Source organism: Bison bison, unplaced genomic scaffold, assembly GCF_000754665.1.
Source record: "Bison bison bison isolate TAMUID 2011002044 unplaced genomic scaffold, Bison_UMD1.0 scf7180017863931, whole genome shotgun sequence".
Taxonomy (NCBI): Eukaryota; Metazoa; Chordata; class Mammalia; order Artiodactyla; family Bovidae; genus Bison; species Bison bison.
Window position 1 is genome coordinate 440,013 of NW_011494503.1, and position 17,906 is coordinate 457,918.

The window sequence follows — 17,906 nt, forward strand, 5'->3', positions numbered from 1 at the left end:
TGACACAGGTGCACAGAGGCATGAAGAGCTGCCCTTGGCACAACTGTTAGTGAAGGGCACAAGCGTCCTGGCCTGGGGGGTTTTTTTGGAATAAAATGCACTCACAAATTGAGAACAGCTCTTACATGGTGATTTTCCGCCCAGTCTGTTCCATGGAGCCCAGACGCGAACATGGGAGTGAATGCCGGCAGCACAGGTCCACACAGGCCTGACGGTCGGGCCCCTGGTTTGCAAACTGCTTACTGCACTGCCACGCACTGCTGTCATCCACAACTCGGAACTGGGATTTTGTTGTCGAGGATTTCAAATCTTTTTCGATTTCCTTCTTCCCTCCTGTGTCAGAAAGAGATTATCCTGGACTGAGTTGAACAGGCAAAGAAGACTTTATTCAAGACTGTCCTATTTCTGCTTTGCAAATAAATTCATCTATACCATTTTTTATTCATTGGAAGTACTGATGCTGAAGCTGAAGTTCCAATACTTTGGCCACCTGATGCAAAGAGCCAACTCACTGCAAAGGACCCTGTTGCTGAAAAAAAATGAGGGCAGGAGGAGAAGGGGCGACAGAGGATGAGATGGTTGGATGGCATCACCGACTCCGTGGACATGGGTCTGAAAAATATCCAGGAGACGGTGAAGGGCAGGGAAGCCTGGCGTGCTGCAGTCCATGGGGTCACAAGGGGTCAGACACGACTGAGAGACCGAACAGCAGCAGCGTCGCTTATCTGGACCCCACATTTATGCGTTTATACGCATTATCTGCCTTTCTCTTTCTGACTTACTTCGCCCTGTGAAACAGCCTCTGGGTCCATCCACATCTCTGCAAATGGCACAGTCTCATTCCTTTCTATGACTGAGCTGTTTACAATAATTAACGAGAACTGACCGTACAGCACAAGGAACGGTATTTGGTGCACAGTGGTGACCTAAATGGGAAGGAAACCAAAAGGGGAGGGATGCACGTATCCACGTGGCTGGCGCACCCACTGTGCACAGAAACTGACCCAACACTGTAAAAGGCAGCCACTGTTGTCCAGTCCCTAAGTCGTGCCCGACTCTTTGTGACCCCATAAGCAGGGTCAGAAAGACACCAGGCTCCCCTGTCCTTCACTGTCTCCCAGAGTTTGCTCAGATTCATGTCCATTGAGTCAGCGATGCCATCTGAACATCTCATCCTCTGTCATCCCCTTCTCCCCCTGCCCTCAATCTTCCCAGCATCAAGGTCTTTTCCAAGGAGTCATCTCTTCACATCAGGTGGAAAGTACTGGAGTTTCAGCTTCAGCAGCAGTCCTTCCAATGAATATTCAGTGTTGATTTCCTTTAGGGTTGACTGGTTTGATCTCCTTGCAGTCCAAGGGACTCTCAAGAGTCTTTTCGAACACCACAGTTCAAAAGCATCAATTCTTCACCACTCAGTTTTCTTTATGGTCCAACTGTCACATCCATACATGACTCCTGGAAAAACCATAGCCTTGACTAGACGGACCTTTGTTGGCGAAGTGATGTCTCTGCTTTTTAATTCACTGTCTAGGTTGGTCATAGCTTTTCTTCCAAGGAGCAAGCATCTTTTAATTTCATGGCTGGGGTGACCATCCACAATGATTTTAGAGCCAAGAAAATGAAATCTGACATTGTTTCCACTTTTCCCCCATCTATTTGCCATGAAGTGATGGGACGGGATGCCATGATTTTAGTTTTTTGAATGTTGCGTTTTAAGCCAGCATTTTCACTCTCCTCTTTCACCCTCATCAAGAGGCTCTTTAGTTCCTCTTCACTTTCTGCCACTAAAGTGATATCATCAGCATATCTGAGGTTGCTGGTATTTCTCCCAGCAGTCTTAATTCCATCTTGTGAGTCATCCAGCCCAGCATTTCCTATGATGTACTCTGCATATAAGTTAAATAAACAGGATGACAATATACAACCTTGACGTACTCCTTTCACAATTTTGAACCAGTCCATTGTTCCAGGCCTGGTTCTAACTGTTGCTTCTTGTCATGCATACAGATTTCTCAGGAGGCAAGTAAGGTGGTCTGGTAGTCCCATCTCTTAAAGAATTTTCCACAGTTTGTTGTGATCCACATAGTCAAAGGCTTTAGCATAGTCAATGAAACAGAAATAGATATTTTTTTTAATTCCCTTGCTTTTTCTATGATCCAACAGATCTCTGGTTTCTCTGCCTTTTCTAATTCAGCTTGAACATCTGAAAGTTCTACATTCATGTACTATTGAAGCATAGCTTGGAGAATTTTGAGCATAATCTTGCTAGCGTATGAGATGAGTGCAATTGTATGGTATTGTGAACATTGTTTGGCATTGCCTTTCTTTGATATTGAAATGAAAAGTGACCTTTTCCAGTCTTGTGGTCACTGCTGAATTTTCCAGATTTGCTGGCATATTGAGTGCAGTACTTTAACAGCATCATCTTTTAGGATTTGAAATAGCTCAGCTGAAATTCCATCACCTCGACTAGCTTTATTGGTACTAATGCTTCTTAAGGCCCACTTGGCTTCACACTCCAGGATGTCTGCCTCTAGGTGAGTTACCATACCATCATGGTTATCTGGGTCGTGAAGATCTTTTTTGTACAGTTCTTCTGTGTACTCTTGCCTGGAGAGTCCCATGGACGGAGGAGCTTTGTGGGCTGCAGTCTATGGGGTGGCAAAGAGTCGGACACGACTGAGCAACTTCACTTTCACTTTCACTTTTCTGTGTATTCTTGCCACCTCTTCTTAAACTCTTCTGCTTCTGTTAGGTCCTTGCTGTTTTTGCCCTTTATTGTGCCTATATTTGCATGAAATATTCCCTTAGGGATCTCTAATTTTCTTAAAGAGATCTCTAGTCTTTCCCATTCTATTGCTTTCCTCTATTTCTTTGCATTGATCCGTTAAGAAGACTTGCTTATCTCTCCTTACATTCATATCTCTGCATATGAATATCTCTGGAACTCTGCATTCAGTTGGCTATGTCTTTCCCTTTCTCCTCTGCTTTTCACTTCTCTTCTTTTCTCAGCTATTTGTAAGACCTCCTCAGACAACCACTTTGCCTTTTGCATTTCTTTCTCTTGGGGATGGTTTGGGTCAGCACATCCTGTACAATGTGATGACCCTCCATCCATAGTTCTTCAGGCACTCTGTCTACCAGATCTAGTCCCTTGAATCTATACTATACTCCAATTATATAAAAAAAGAAAGACCGTCCTGCTCAGGGAGAGAGATTGAACTCAACTCCATTGAAACCAAAAAGTGGAGAGTTTTTAAATGCTGGACTGACGTTGGTGACATGATGAAGCCATCTGTGATTGGTCCTTATCTAAACTGGGCTCCTAATCCCCTACAGATACTGACAGATAGGGGCCATATCTTCTTTTCTTTCTTTCTCTTTTTTAAAAAAATTCTGGTAGGAACAGTTGAGTTGAGATTTTTTTAACAAATTTTAAGTGCTCAGTACAGTGTTTTAAATTCTGGACACAGTGTTGTGTAGCAGGTCTCTAGAAATTACTTGTGCTTCCCTGGTGGCTCAGCTGGTAAAGAATCCACCTGCAGTGCAGGAGACCTGGGTTTGATCCCTGGGTTGGGAAGATCCCCTGGGGAAGGGAAAGGCTACCCACTCCAGTGTTCTGGCCTGGAGAATTCCACGGACCATATAGCCCATGGGGTTGCAAAGAGCGGGACACGACTGAGCGACTTTCCCTCTCATGTTACATATCGGAAAGCTTAGGCCCCCGCAGGCCCCGACAACCTCCGTGCTCCTGTCCTGCTCACCAACTCACCATCCTTTGTTGCTGCTGTTCAGTCGCAAAGTTATGCCTGATTCTTTTGTGACCCCATGGTCTATAGCCCGCCAGGCTCTCCTGTCCATAGGATTTCCTAGGCAAGAATACTGGGGTGGGTTGCCATTTCCTTCTATAGGAGATCTTCCCAACCCAGGGATCGAACCTGAGTCCCCTGCGTTGACAGGCAGTCTCTTTCCCTCTGACGCCAGGAAGCTCTAGGATGCCTGTGAGAGGCAGTATGCAGTATCGGGTCTCCGGTGAGCCTCAGCCTCGGTCTTCATGACTGCATTTCAAAGGGATGGTGCCCAGGGCTTTGAGAAAGTCCTCCCTGGCTGTAAACCCGCAAGAGGATGGGAGAAGGTGGACGTCTCAAAGAGGCAGAGAAAGATTTACAACTGCAAGCTTTCTCAAGAAGATGTTCCAAGAGAAGGGAGGTCTGGGGGTCAAAGGGGCACTGTTCATAAAGAAACCTGTCAAAGGACAGTCAGCCTGAGGGGAACGCTGACTGGCTGTGCTGGAAGGAGAGGGTGGGATGAGTTCAGAGAGCAGCATTGAAACATATTCACTCCCATGTGTAAAACAGTCGCTGGGCAGGCCAGCGACTGCACAGCAGAGGGGACTCAGCTGGTGCCCTGTGGTGACCCAGAGGGGTGGGTGGGGAGGGCAGGAGGGGGCTCAGGAGGGAGGGGGCGTGTGTGCACACGCAGCTGATTCACTCACTGCACAGCAGGGACGAGCACGACTGCGGATAGCAGTTATATTCCAATTAAAAAAATCTAACGCAGGAAAAAAGAGAAAGAGCAGCCATGCTAACCTCCCTCCTCTCTCTCCCTCCTTTCTTTCCTTCCATTTCGAATCCCAACAGTATTGGTTATACCAGAATTAGGCCTTGTCAAAGGACAATTCTACGAAATTTATTTTTATCTTTGGTGGCCCTGGGTCTTCACTGCTGCATGCGGGCTTCCTCTAGCTGCGGTGAGCGAGGATCCCCTTGCTGGTCCTGGCGGGCTGCTCACTGAGGGGGCTTCTCCTGGTGGAGCACAGGCCCTGCAGGCCCAGGGCTCGGGGGCTGTGGCTGGGTGCTTGGTCGCTCTGAGACGAGTAGGATCTTCCCAGACCAAGGATGGAACACTGTCCTCTGCTTTGGCAGGTGGATTCCCATTCACTGTACCACCATCGGAATCCTGGAGAATTTTATCTTATTTATTTTCTCCTATTTTTATTGTGATATAGTTCACATGTAACATTGTGTAAGTTTAAGGTACACAATGCAATGATTTGATAAATGTATAAGCTGGGAAAAGATCACCGCAATACGTTTAGTGAATATCCATCACCTCACATACTTAAAATTTTTTTCTTGTGATGAGAACTCTAAAGATCTACTCTCTTAGCAAATTTTAAATACCCAATACGGTATTGGGAACTATAACGCCGTGTGCGTATCGCACCCCCAGGACTTGTTCATTTTGTAACTAGAAGCTGGTGCGTTTTGACTGCCTTCATCCGTTTCTCTCGCCCCCAACCCCATCTGGCAGCCACCAATCGGTTCTGTTTCTAAGGGTTCATTTATTGAAGGTCTCATCTTAAAGGGTAGTTTTTAAAAGGTAAAATCATGATTTTCATACAGACATAAAAAGGTACATGTGTTAAAATTTTTATTGAGCTCAGTAATTAAATGAGGGAACCAGGTAGATAGTAAAACTGATTCAAAGGGAACTAGAAATACCAGACATTTATAGGTCCTGAAATGGGGCTGCAAATGGAGGGGACACTAGCTTTTCCTGCAGGGGGTAGAAGGTCAATTGGACTTTTACTGGACGGGATTTGCATTTCTCTACTTAGTAATTATTTTATAATACTGCTAGCAGTTCTCTCCAATTTCCAGAGTTGTAAATAACCCTCATAGAATTAGGTAACCCATATGAGTTTGCTCAAGACATTACATTGCTTTCCGCTGAAGCACAATTATTTTCCTGTAGGTCTTCGCTATCATGACATGTTCTTCTCTTCATTCACCTTTTCACACTCATGTACTGAGCACGAATTACGGGTCAGGCGTGCTGAGAAGGGGGCAGGCCCACGACAGAGGTCTTCTGCCCTCCTGGTGCTCATCCAGGTTCAGATGTGTTCATGAGTAACTCAGTTTTGAGGAAGACTGCTGTCTGATACAACAGGTGGGACCTAATGAAAAACTCTGGGTTCTTCTTAAAGTGATTTCTTAGCCTTGGGACTAACCCAGAGGGATCCCCAAAGGAGGTGGCAGCTTGTCAATGGCTGGCTCCCCACATGTCACCAGTGCAAGCTGTTGATAAGACAAACTGAATTAACTGCTTGCCCTGGTAAGAGAGAACACTCTCTCCCAAACTTTGGCAAAGTCCCCGAGAAGGGAAGTAAAGGTCAGAGTGAATTCCTTAACACCCTGCTCTTGCCATCTTGAATGTCTTAATGATTTTGAGGAAAGGGTACCATATTTTCTGCTTTGCTCTGAGTCCTGCAAATGTTGTAGCCAGCCCCATGACTGTGTGTTGTGCTCCTGATATGGCAAAATGTTATAAGGTTGCAGATGAAGGGTTCATTAAATTTTTCTGGGAGGGAAAGTGTGATAGAGACAGTCAATCAAGTGAATCAGAGCTTAGTTTGCAGAGTGAATCAAAGTCCATACGGCAGAGAATGCTTGGTTGAGGGTACACAACGGTGGAGGGGACCCAAGCCACTCGTTAAGCTTATACATGGCAGGTCCTTGGTCTAAGTTCTGTGCACCAAGGGCAGTGCTGGGTCACAGGATGGAGTGAGCAGATGCCAAAGGGCTTTGAACACTGAAAACGAGTGGCTGGGAGCCACTCTCTGGGCGCCGTGGGGGAAACACGGGTGTCATGTGAGAGGAGCACTGACAGGCTGAGCAGCAGATTTTGGACAGCCACTCAAAAATGGGCTGAATTGGGATTTTGAAGGGTAATATTTTAGTTCAAGCATGGCAGAAGAATGTACATGCAAATTATACTCAATTCTGTCATTTTTATGCAAAAAGAACACAAATGGTTTTCACAGTTACTCTCTGGAGACGATGCTAATGGAGACCCCCTCAAGGGAGGAGGCCACAGACTTGCTGAGAGCTGCCTTCAGAGTTGAAAGCATAAGAATTCGCCCCAAGAACCAGAGGGGAAAACCCAGAAGTACCGGCTGTCCTGCAATGTCCCCGTCATCCCTAAACCGCGCCTGGGACTGCACGGTAAAGAAGCAGGTGTGGCAGGGATTCCACTGAGCCAGTGGCTTGGTCTCCCCTCCCTTTATTTTCCTCTTTCTGCTGATTTGTTCCTAGCAGCAACCAGGTGTTAAAGGATAATTTTCCCAAAAAGGTAAAATCATGACTTCCATACAGATATAAAATGAACACCTGCCAAAGATTTTACTTAACTCATTAACAAGAGAACCAGTAAGGTTTTACAGCTGCTTCAAAGGAGAATTCAAGGTACGATACTTTTATAGATTAGGAATGCTGAAATAAATTTTCAAACAGGTGAAAACTGGATTTTTCTACAGTGGGGAGAGGGACTTTGCTCTGCTCTGTGTTTGCATGTGTGGACGAGCACCGTCAGCATGGTGTTAGCTTCTGTTTCTGCAGTTATAGAATAGCCTCCAGGCTCCTCTGTCCAGGGGATCCTCCAGGCAAGAGCACTGAAGTGCGCTCCCACACCCTTCTCCAGGGGATCTTCCCAACTCAGGGGCTGAACCCAGTTCTCCTGCATTTCGGGCAGATGCTTTACAGTTTGAGCTACTGGGGAAGCCACATAAAATAACCTAATCGAAAAAAAAATAATAATATCTCATCTTCCCTGGGGGCCAAGTGCTCCCAAGGCAAAGGGCCCACATTCGATCCCTGGTCAGGGAAATAGATCCCATGTGCACAACTAAGAGTTCCTATGTGGCAACTAAAGATCCCGGGTGCCGCAACGGAAACCAGGCACAGCCACATAGATAAAATGAATAAAAATAAGTATTTTTAAAAGGACACACTCCCATAGAATAAAACAATCCCTGGAGAGGCTCCAGTGTTTCACTGAAACGACATCGAGTCATCTCTTTTACACATTCTGAGGTCTTTATTTTTTCCACGCAGAGGGTTTCTTGTGCCCCTTTGCCTCAGTGGAAGCTTATATTTCAGAGGATCAGAACAAACAATATTGCCGTCTTCCTTTCGTCCATGCAGTAAAACATTAATTCTTGGAAGAGGCTCTGCTTGGAGGCTAGGAAGAGTGGGGAAGAGCGAGCAGGAATTCTGCAATGCTGCCAGGAAGGCAGGGCTCTTCAGAACTCGGTGGTGGATCCTGTGGGGATGGGGTGGGAGGCGGGAAACTGGATAACTGGAGCCCTGATACCTGGGGGCCCAGGAGACGGGGCGGGGCATCGAGCCATAACTGTCGACTGATGACCGGGAAGGCCATGAAACTCATCATCCAAACCAGCACGCGACCGAGGACGAAAGGGGCACCGGGGCACCAGGATCCACCCTCATCATGCTTCAGCCCCGTTTTACGTGTCCCTGAGACCGGAAGACAGTACCCGACAACCTTCAAGCCCTGACAGGGAGTTTCATGATAACAGCCCTCAGGCGCTGGTTTCAGAAGGTCGTGAGCATGCTCGACAGACATAAATAAAACTGTTTCCAAGAGGTGTTTGGGTTGTGTGCTGACAGACCTTCAATACTTCAAAGCAAGGAGTTAAATTGATTCTAAAAGAGTGATTTTCTTTTGTAAGAGATGATGTCATAGTAACAGAAGAAGTAGACTGTGTTCCTGGAAGAAATGAAGAATTTTAAGTGGTTGAAGTATTGGAATCATCTTGGTTGGAAGAGTGTACATTTGAAATGGACTCTCGTGGCACCTGCCTTACTCTGGAGAAGCCTGTGGTAACACCCAGAGGTAACACGTGCACGAATGGGTGGCCAGTTCCTTCCAGGATAAATCACAGTTTCCTGTTGTTTAAGGGGTGCTTCTCATTACTTTCCTGTTAGTTAATGTGTGTGTTAGCCACTCAGTCGTGTCTGACTCTTTGCGATCACATGGACTGTGGCCCATCAGGCTCCTCTGTCCATGGAATTTTCCAGACAAGAATCCTGGAGTGGGTGGCCATTCCCTTCTCCAGGGGATCTTTCTGACCCAGGGATGGAACCCGGGTCTCCTGCACTGCAGGCAGATTCTTTGCGTCTGAGCCAGGGTTCAGCCCATTTTCGTAAACCTCAGAATATAGCAGACCCAATAAACTGTCTTATTCAGCTCTCAGCCTTCCTGTCGGTACCACCAGGCACGCCCGAGGCGTACTGTGAGATCTAGGGCTATTTAAAGCAAGTCTCGTGTGACTAGGACTGTATCACCAGCTGCTGCCTCTGTCCCCCCTTCATAATAGGGGACCTTGAAGGGGCAAACAGAACTTCCTCTGCAGGTTTCAAGGGTAGCCAGCCCAACATTTGATTCCAAGACATGTAATAATTCTTGTCTACTTGAATTGTGCAGTGAAAACTGTCTAATGGGAAATGAAGATAGGGGCCATATCCCCAGCCATAGGCATCTAAGGCTGGGTTCTTATCAATGTGTGTTCCATGGAGCCTTTGGGAGACTGGGGAGATCAAAGAATGCCCTCTCAGGATAATAATTTTAAGTGCACACCATAGATTTACAAACAAAAGTCAATCATATTAAAATATAATTATAAAAATATTTAAATGCCACATTTATAATATGCTGACATATTTATTTTACTAACGCACTAGGAAATAAGACCTAGTAGCGGGTCTAGTAACTGTTATAACTGAAAAACAGTGATGAGAGGAGAAGCTGAGCTGAGGTATCTGCAGGAACTTATGAGCACAGTGATCTCCTCTGGGTTAGGCCGTAGGTGCTTTTACTCTGCTGTGGTGTGTTGCCCACGTTTCTAACCGCAGGGATGGTAAATTTAAGTCAGTGATAATGAGAATGAGGATGCGGGTGTTTTTGGTGGGTTGGTTTTCTTTTGCCTCTGAGTTTATAGATTCCTTGGATTTGTCTTTGAGCCCTTCCGAGGTCTTGTTATTGTTTAATCACTAAATCATGTCCAACTCTTTGCAACCCCATGGACTGCAGCACACCAGGGCTCCCTGTCCCTCACCGTCTCCTGGAGCTTGCCCAAACTCATTTCCATTAAGTCATTGATGCCGTCCAACCATCTCATCCTCTGTCGTCCCCTTCTCCTACCTTCAGTCTTTCCCAGCATCAGGGTCTTTTCCAAAGATTTGGCTCTTCACATCAAGTGGTTAAAGTACTGGAGCTTCAGCTTCAACGTCAATTCTTCCAAAGAATATTCAGGACTGATCTCCTTTAGGATGGACTGGTTGGATCTCCTTGCAGTCCAAGGGACTCTCAAGAGTCTTCTCCAACACCACAGTTCAAAAGCATCATTTCTTCGGTGCCCAGCCTTCTTTATGGTCCAGCTCTCACATATGGACCCACATTTGAGAACCTCCTTCTTCGGGGGCAGTGTTGCCCACCTCTGTTCTCATAGACTGTTAGCGACCATCTGTGAATTGACTTTTCCACAGTCCCAGCCAGGCTGATGATCCCATTTTCAAGTCCTCTTTGGCTTGTGCGTAAACCGCCTGCAATGTGGACTCTGAGCACGGGGGAAGCTGCTCCCCCCGGGGCCCACACTCCCTGCCTCTCCCACTCCTCCTCCTGGGCCCTCAGTCCCCTCCTGGGAGTCTGGAGCCTTTATTCACTGTCCCCTTATGGCACAGAGCCTTGGAATACATCATTTTAACACCTCAGCCGATACTGAACTGTTCCCCCTTTGTCTTTAAAACAGCTTATTGGTTGCGAATTGCACGGCAGTACTGATATTCCATAGCAGAGGCGTCCAGGCAGTTGGAGGCCACAGCGGTGGTGCTGCCCAGGAGAACCCCAAAACAAAGAAGCAACAGCACTGAGTCCCGTGTGCAGTTACTTTTTTAATTAAATTCATTACTTCATTGTTTTCGGCTGTGCTGGGTCTTCGTTGTAGTGCCGGCTTTTCTCTGGTTGCAGCCAGTGGGGGCTGCTCTCGAGCTGTGGGTGTGGGTCCCTCATTGCAGTGGCGTCTCTTGGTGCTGAGCCCAAGCTCTGGAGCACGTGGTTTTCAGAAGCTGTGGCTCCTGGGCGCTCTGGAGCACAGGCTTCACAGCTGTGGCTCACTGGCTTGGATTCCCCGTGGCACATGGGATCTTCCTGGACCAGGGACCACACCCTCATCTCCTGCACTGGCAGGCAGGTTCTTTACCACTGAGCCACCAGGGAAGCCCTACTTGTTTCCTCCCTGAGAAACCTGTGGCTCTGTCTTTGGGGCTTCTCAGCATGTTCTGAGGCCTCGTGTGCACGTACATTTTGAGGCGCTTGCCTCCTAGAGCACTCAGAACAAGATCCGGTCTCTCTGCTCTGGCCCGAGATCCTATCTCACTTGCCTGGGACGGCCTTGATAAGTGCTCGTTCCCCTTCTTCATTACGAGTGAGAGCCCCTTCCCTGTCAGAGCAATCCCGGTCTGAGTGGTGGACGGTGCGGCCATCGCCCTGGCTGCTGCTGGGTCACTCAGCTCGCTCTTCCAGGACTAAGATGCCCGCTTCCCCAGGGGCTGGGAGTGGCTGGCCTCTGGCTCTCAGTGAGCTCTTATCTGGAAATTGCCTTCAGGTGAAGAGCATCACTTTGGACATGTTCCTGACCCTCCCCTTTCTTGGGCTAGCTGGTCAATGAAGGAGGGAGGGTCGGCTTAAGGTCTGGCTTCGTTTGGAACGTGGGGGAAGGGGGCAGAGCACGGGCATGGCACAACCTTTAAAGAATGGCATAGCTATGGGGCATGGTAAAGACTGTTAGAACCACCTGGGTCCAGGATGATGGAAGGTCCAACTTCCAGTGGGCCTTGAGCCTCATTACGCGCTCATTGTGAGCATCAGCACGCTCAGTGGCACCCCCACCACCAGCGCCGTGGCAGTTCTGAGGCTGACCATGAAATGCCAACAAGAGGGTGGCGCCCGATTCCTGGAAGGGCCCCAAATAAGTGTACTAATCCTTCCCCTCATCTCATTAGCCTATGAAATTACGCAGCCTTAAAAACTGACCAGGCCATATTTCAAAGCTCGCTCTCTTGCCTTCTGAGATGGTCCACGCTGTGTCTGTGGAGTGTTTCTCTCTAAATCAGTGCACTTCTTCTCTATCACTCCATCTCCAGATTCTTTCTCGATGAAGCAAGACCTCGATTTCCCAGGAACACAGTGACGGAAGGTCCCCACCTCTGCTGGGAGCCCCCGGTCGGCGCAGCGCGCGTGCTGCCTGGCCTTGCTGCAGCCGCCCTGCAGCTCAGCTTCTCCGGGGCTCAGTGCCACCTCCCACGCACATCCTCAGGGTGTTGCCCTTGGGGACGTCCCGCAGGCAGAGCTCCACCCCAGGGGCTGCTTCTCCATGCCCCTGACATAGGGCACAGTCCACCCTGGTGGCTCTGGGCTCTGGTCCCTGATCACCACTTTGACCTTATCTGGCCTTTTGACCTTTTCTCACATCCTGACGCCCTTGTCTCCTCTGGCATCCACTGCTCCTTCTGCTGCTCATCTGCTCCTGTCCCAGATTGTCGCATGTCAAGCTCCTTCTCATCCTTCTCGAATCTCATCTCCTCAATGAGGCCTTTTCTTCCCTGAGACTATGCAAACGGTCGCTTTCCCAAAGCCTTTCTCTACTGCATTCTTTTAATTTCCGCCATGGACCCATCACTAACTGAAACTGTCTCGTTCATTTATTTGCCTTCTTATTGATGGTCTCTAGAAGGTCTTGGGGATGAAATCTCATTTGTCTTTTCACCCTGAATCTTCAGTATCCAGAAAGCTCCGTGTATGGCATGAACTCCACTAACCTGTATGTCTACAGGGCACATCGACATACCGAAGTGTATCTGAAGAGCAGCATTGCAGTTGCCCGTATCGGGGCAGGTGGACCCAGAGGGGATCTCATCTGTGTTACTTCATAAAATGCCTCCTTCTGCCTAGAAACCCTCCCACTTCTCTTGGGAATAAATCATGTATTTAATCTCTATAATCCTATGTTTCTCATCTGTAATGGACTGGTTTAAGAATTAAATGAAATATTTCCCACTTAGTATAGAATTTGACCTCTGGCAACTTGTCTGTTATTATTAACGCCGTCCTGCGTGTGTGCCTCCTCAGCGGTATCTGACTCTGTGTGACCCCATGGAATGTAGCCTACCAGGCTCCTCTGTCGAGGGGATTCTCCAGGCAAGAATAGTGGACAGGGTTGCCATTTCCTCCTCCTTGGGACCTTCCCGACCCAGGGGTGGAATCCATGTCTCCTGTGTCTCCTGCATTGGCAGGCAGATTCTTTACCATTGAGCCACATGGGAAGCTAATTGCTATTAACAGTGATTCTCAATAATAAAATTAACAGTTATTCTCATTTTAGTTTTATTACTTCATTATATTTTGCTATATAATATTTTTTCTTTTATGTGGGATCTTAGTTCCCTGACCAGGGATCAAACCCGTGCTCCCTGAATTGGGAGGCAGAGTATTAACTATTGGGAATTCCCTACCATAGAATGTTTTTGACTAGGCTTCTTATCATTATAAATACAGAATCATGAAATCTTAGATTAAAAGGTTTAGAAAATGTAAACACCATGAAGACAGGCCTAGAGGCCTTAACCCCAAGCTCAGCTCTAAGCTCCTGTGTCTGACCAAGGCTTAGAGCGGTAACAGGTCTAACAGAGTTGCTTTGCACGTGTACACTGAGTGCCTTACCCCTCGCTCTGCTGAGTGAGCACACAGACTCTGTCTGCTTGCGTCTGGGCTTCAGCTGGTGCAGCTCGCAGGCTCCGGAGCGCTGGCTCAGCAGTTGTGGCTCCCAAGCTCAGTTGCTCTGGGGCATGTGGAATCTCCCTGGACCAGGGATTGAACCCGTGTCTGCTGCATTGGCAGTCAGATTCTTACCAACTGCACCAACAGGGAAATCCCTACAGTAAATAATCTTAGAGTTCTAGAATGGTAAATAGAAGGTGGCCTTCCTTCTGATTTTACTCGATGATGTAAAGAGAGGATCCAAAAGAGAGGATCCATTCCCACCCCACCCATGAATTTGTTTAAAAAAATAAAAACTGAACTGAGTTTTTTGAGAAATCAGAGCAATTCAAATTCTTATTCTAGTTGCTGTTGCATTAGGTCGAGTGTCTCCCAATGAATTCCAAGAAAGTATTCCTAGCACTGGAATTTAGATGTAAAATCTTGAGGGTCATTTCCCTGGCTTTTCTCTAATCTGGAAGGAGGACAACTGACAGAGGTTTAAGGAGGATTCTTTGTCCAATTAGTCTTCAACATGAAATATTATTATATCTTCCTTTTATCTGAGAAATGGCCTCAAACAGGAATCTTCTCCCGTGCTGGAGGAATTCTTGCTGACACACTCAGAAAGGCTAGGCAAGCAACTTGCTGGCATAATTGGCAAGGATGTTACATTTCATCCCACTTAATATAATTAAATCTGATTATATATAATTACTCCCTTCTATGGAAGAGCTTCCTTGAAAGGTTAAAAACACTGATGGCTGGGAGTGGAGATTTCACTTTCCCCCATTGACCATAGGTAGAAATAAAAATCTGTTGAACCCCTGTACCCAACATACTTATTCAAATATATATTTCTTTTCCCTCCTCAAATGCATTTAACTTCTCACCAAAGAACTATAATCAAGATTAATGGGTCCCAAAACAGAAGCACATTTTCCCGTAAAAACCCCACATTCTTTCTCTGGGTTTCCCTGGTAGCTCAGATGGTAAAGAGCCTGCCTGCAATGCAGGAGATTCGAGTTCCTTCTCTGGGTCAGGAAGATGCCCAGGAGAAGGATATGGCCACCCCCTCCAGTGTTCTTGCCTGGAGAATCCCACGGGCAGAGGAGCCTGGCAGGCTCTAGTCCATGAAGTCATGAAGAGTCAGACAGGACTGAGTGACCAACACTTTCACTTTCTTTCTCTATTACTTTTATCTTCCTATTCTCGTATCATGTAAATTCACTTGATTCTAACGAATAACAAGAGGTGACCAAACTCATTGAAAACTTTGGCATTGGAATTTTGCTGGGTAAAGTGAGCAAAAGGGGAAAAATAGCAGAGCAACAATTAAGCTGTTAAAACGGCGTTTTCCTAACTTCCCACCATCCTTTCCCCTGGTTTTCCTCCTTTGATCTCAGATGTGTCTGCTTTCCTGACTCTGAAGTAGGTGGAGTCATCGTGAAGCTCTTAAGCATTAGCTGCCCATAGTAGAGAAAAAGCCTATGTCCTCACAGGGACTCGGGGTCCATTCATTCTCTGGCTTTCTTTTCGTCTGGCTTTTGTTTTAACTTCCTGCCTCCTGTGTTCTTCTTTGTGATCCTACCAGTCACCAGATGACATGCCAGTCAGCTTCCTACTAAGCCATTGCTTGGGACTTCCCTGGTGATCCAGTGGTTAAGGATCTGCCTTCCAAGGCAGGGGATGTGGTTTGGTCTCTGGTCAGGGAGCTAAGATCCCACATGTTGTTGGACAACCAGTCCCACTCACCCCACACCGGTGCTGCTTTGTTCTTGCTGAGGTGCTCCGTCTGCACGGCTTCTCTTCCCTTTCACTCCTCTGCTGTGTGTTCTGTCTTCTCCCAGGAAAAAAGGAGGTGGGTGGACCGTTGCTGCCTCTGCCCTCACTTACAGCCGATCAGTTCAGTTCAGTTCAGCTGCTCAGTCGTGTCTGACTCTTTGCGACCAACCCCATGAACCGCCTGATGGCACCTAGATTATCTTGTAATTCCATATTATGTTCTGAGAAAGCCATGCAAAACTGAAACAAATTAATATTTAGCTTTATTGATGATTACTTCTTCCACCATCATCATGAGATTAATTTTTAACTTCACTATAAGCCATAACATAAGCAAAATAAATAACTGGAAAATAACTTTTAGTAAAATTCTTAATAAAATACATACCTCCTTAACAAAATTAAGGAAAAGCACTGCCCTTGATTTATATGATAACTGCATTCCTGGAAAATTCACTATTATTAAAAATTATCCCCGGATATGTTATTTGTATATATTTAGTGTTGTTGCTGTTTAGCTGCTAAGTTGTATCTAACTTCTTATGACCCTTTGGACTGTAGCTCACCAGGCTCCTCTGTCCATGGGATTTCCCAGGCAAGAGTACCAGAGTGGATTGTCATTTCCTTCTCCAGCGGATCTTCCTGACCCAGGGATCCCCTGCATCTCCTGCATTGGCAGGTGGGTTCTGGATTCTTTACCACTGAGCCATCACAGGAGCCCATATATTCACTGGGAGTCTTTCAAAAGCCATGTGGATATGAAATGTCTTTTTTTTTCTTTTCTTGGTCAGGACTGTCCAGTGTTTCAGAGAATTTCTAGTATCCTTGGCCTACCCACTGAATGCTAGCTAGTGTGCCCCTAGATATTACAACAATAAAAGCGCCCCCACCAGGTTTCCAAAATGCCCATCTCCAGGAGATGGCATTGCCTTTACTGACAGCCAATACTGTAAAGGAATTTGGGTGGAGGGGTCCTTCCCTGACTTTGGGGCCAAGGGCCCTTCTGAGCAAAAGCACAATAGTTACCATCATGTGCTTCTCCCAAAGGCACAGGTGTAAGGGAGCCCAGTCCTTGCCCTTTGTAACTGACACTGGTGAGATGAACGGGCACCCGTGTGCAGACATATTAACAGAATCGCCGAAGCTTTTCCTGATGACCATGTAGGCTTTATGAGTGTGATTTTCTCCCTGTGGAATTTAAGGAGGAAAAGAAAGGGAGAAAAGGCAAAAGCAATCTTCTTTTGCTACATATGTCTTAGCCCCATTATGTGTGAAAGTACTAAATTTACAGGAAGGTCTAAGTAACCGCAAACAAGATGAGGAAAATTCACTCCTAACAGGCAAGGTATAATCTCCCTAAAAGGGACCTTGAAGTAGACTTATTCGGCTGTACATTTAGGTTATTTTGCTGTCAGGGGAAACCAGAGGAAGATTTGAGGGCAAATGTTAACCTGAAATACACACACAGCTGCATGCAAATATCTAGGGCACAATTTTGTTTTAGTTAAGTGGAGACCTTCATCCTTCTTGCAAGGTTTTAGCTCCTGGTAATAAACAAGTTTCTTTCTTAATGATCAGATTTTCCTTCTTTAGTCTTTCCATTTTTTTAGCTTGCCCCCCTCCCCTGAACATTCTTGGCTATTGAATCCTTGATTCTCAGGAGAGCTGAAGATGAATGATTTTCTACAACTGTGACAAGCTATTCCTTCTGGGTGCCCCCAGACTCTTCATCTATAATACAGGGAAGGAAGTTTGAACAAGACTCTTTAATGGCCCTTCCAACTCGTGAGCTTAGGTTTCAGGGACCTTAAATCTAGCTGAATGACCCTGTATTTAACAGCAAGGATATTTTTCTAATAAATGGGTAAAGTGACTGATTTTTCCAGCAAGAAATTAGGTGACGTCCCCCTCCCCCCGCCCCGCCTCCACGTTCAAATGACTCTTCTGCCATGCTTTGTTTATCTCAGTTGAGTCTCTCATCTCTGCAGCGTATAATCTGTGTTGGAATCTCAGGCGGATTTCTCAGTAGCTGGGTAACCTTGAGGCAGTTACTGAGCATCTCAGAGCCTCAGTTTCTTCAAGCGTGAAACAGAGATAACTTTGGTTTCTATAGAGATCTTAGGAGGGGTAAATACCTCTGCACATATTAGCTGGTCACCATTGTCCCCAGCAAATGGTAGGACTCAGCATCATGACTTAAAAAATATATATATATTTAAAATTTTTTTAAAGAATTTATTCATTTATTATTTTTGGCTGTGCTGGGCCTGTGCTGCTGAGCGTGGGCTTTCTCTAGCTGCGGGAGCGGAGGCTACTCTCCTGCGGTGGTGCTGAGGCTCGGGGTGCATGAACTGCAGTAGTCCCGTGGCATGTGGGATCTTCCTGGGCTGGGGACCTAACTTGTATCCCCTGTGTTGGCAGCGGATTCTCAGCCACTGGACCCCGGGAGCCCTTGACTCGCTCTGTGCAGCCCTAGTTCCCAGCACGTGGGGGACATGCGTTCA